Below are 2,500 nucleotides of genomic sequence, written 5' to 3'. Positions count from 1 at the left end.
AACATGTAAGAAATTTCCAATAAGAAATTCTTCAGACGGAGATTCAAATAATACAATAACACACTGGATTGTAATACTGGAATAAGCAAGTCTGCTTCAATAGGATATAGCTTGGAACTTATGCTACCTGTATTATATATACATACATACATTATATAGATAGATAGATAGATAGATAGATAGATAGATAGATAGATAGACAGACAGATATGAGTGGCTATGTGGTAAAGTAGCTTGCTTACCAGCCACATGGTTATAAGTTCAGTCCCACTGCATGGCACCTTGGCCATGGGTCTTCTACTTTAGCCTTAGGCTGACCAAAGCCTTGCGAGTGGATTTGGTTGATAGAAACTGAAATGAGCCTGTCGCATATATATATATATATATATATATATATAATTTTTTTCAGAATGAGATAAAAAACCAAGGCTGTGAAGATTTTAGAACATTTATAAATAGAAGGTCTTACAGCTCCTTATTCACATAATCACCAAACCTGCAGCGTAACTATGGTCTATCCATAGCACTTAGCATTACCTGACACCTTTGGGTCTTATTGACACCATTACCTCTCATAACCTCGCTCTCTCTCTCTCTCTCTCTCTCTCTCTCTCTCTCTCTATAATATATATATATATATATATATATATATATATATAATATATATTATGGAATAACAAGTACTCCAGGTTATCAGGATGTTTACTATTTTACACTTTTCTAATGAAATGTAAAAAGTATATTTTGTAATATTATTATTACAAACTTGGTGTCTTTCCAATAGATACGCAACTCCTATTTCAGGGTAACCTCATGCAGAGAAAATTATATGCAGAGAAAATTATATCAAATAAGATAATTAAAATAACACACAAGAAAATTAGTTAAATAAATATAACTTACCTGTTATTATTAGGATAACTACTAGGCTTACAAAGAATAAGTCTTGGGGTTGATTTGTTCAACTAAAGGCAGTGCTCCAATATCGCTGCAATCAAAAACTGAAACAAATACAATAATAAAAGAATATATGTATGTATATATATATAAGTAAGTGAGAGGATAATCAAAAGAAAGAAGCACTCAATACATTTAGCAGAGGTTACATACATTATTATGAAAAACATGTCTGAAATTGGGGAAATATTACATTGCTTGGAAAGATGCGAATGTTGGTGACAGGAAAGGCATCAAGCCATAAGAAATCTGTCCTAACGAATTCCATTTGATCCATGCAAGCATAAAAAAAGTGGACATTAAATGATAATGATGATGATGACAGGTAGTACCAATGGCCATTTACAGGACCTCCAAGACTTGTCGCAGGGAGAGGAAGAGTATTTTCAAACCAAAGTTCAGGCCTGAGTGCTTGCAATGAATTTGGTTCTACTAAATGGTTCAGTGATGATGCTGAACCAGCAAACAGATTAAATCAAATACCAGAGGAATCCAAGGCAGGATTTGAACTCCGAATTCAAAGAACTAAAAGCACATCCCATAATACATCATATCAAATGTGTTAATCATTCCACTAATCCAGTGACCGAGATTGGTAATCTATTTATCTATCCCAGAAAGGATGAAAGGCAAGGCGAACCACAAAAGGGTTTCAACTTAAAATACCAAATACCAGAAAATATGCCTCCCTCGAAACATATTTTTATTTGATGCTCTAACGCCTCAGTAAATTTGCCACCTGTATATCCAAGATTACAGCATCATATGTCACCCTTTTCATGAAAGTGATACAGTGTGAATTTAGCAAAGTTTAGCTGCTATTTCTAGCAGATTAAGTGACAGTGTAGAATCTCTCTCATTGATTTGTCCTTTGGGTGTTTGCTATGGCATATGACATGGAATTCCTTACATGATTTTCACACCACTCACTGCAAGCAGAAGCTTTAACTCTTAATCTAAAATATTCATCATTAATTGTTTCATAAACATTCATAAAAAATTCCACATTATGTAAGATGGCGGGGCAGTCGCTTTCTTTCTCTTTCATCCTTCATCACGTTTGTGCTGCTGTAACAGTCACATGGGGTAGATGCTATGTACATACATTCATACATACATACATACATTGATACATACATACATACATACATACATACATACATACATACATACATACATACAAACACACACACAATTGTATGTGTGACATCATTGTGTTATAGTTAGATAGACAGACAGATAGATAATTAGATAGACAGATAGATAGATAGATAGATAGATAGATAGATAGATAGATAGATAGATTAGTAGATAAATCGAGAGATAGAGGTACAGAGAGATAGATAACTAGATTGATAGATAGATAGGTGCAGGAATGGCTGTGTGATAAGTAGCTTGCTTACCAACCACATGGTTCTCGGTTCAGTCCCAGTGCATGGCACCTTCGGCAAGTGTCTTCTACTATAGCCTCGGGCCGACTAAAGCCTTGTGAGTGGATTTGGTAGACGGAAACTGAAAGAAGCCCATCGTATATATATATATA

General features: G+C 34.4%; 1 protein-coding gene and 1 long non-coding RNA gene across 5 annotated transcripts in view; one reads left to right on the top strand and one right to left on the bottom strand.

Moving 5' to 3' along the window:
* Positions 1-2,500, top strand: part of LOC115220440 (synaptogenesis protein syg-2) — a 675,863-nt gene that overhangs the window by 210,202 nt on the left and 463,161 nt on the right. The gene's annotated exons all lie outside the window — the stretch shown is intronic.
* Positions 1-2,500, bottom strand: part of LOC118766485 — a 12,748-nt gene that overhangs the window by 4,887 nt on the left and 5,361 nt on the right. The window lies entirely within an intron of this gene.

This window comes from Octopus sinensis, linkage group LG16 (assembly GCF_006345805.1).
Source record: "Octopus sinensis linkage group LG16, ASM634580v1, whole genome shotgun sequence".
NCBI lineage: Eukaryota > Metazoa > Mollusca > Cephalopoda > Octopoda > Octopodidae > Octopus > Octopus sinensis.
The sequence above is the reverse complement of the archived record's forward strand: the minus strand, read 5'-3'. Positions and strand labels throughout refer to the sequence as shown.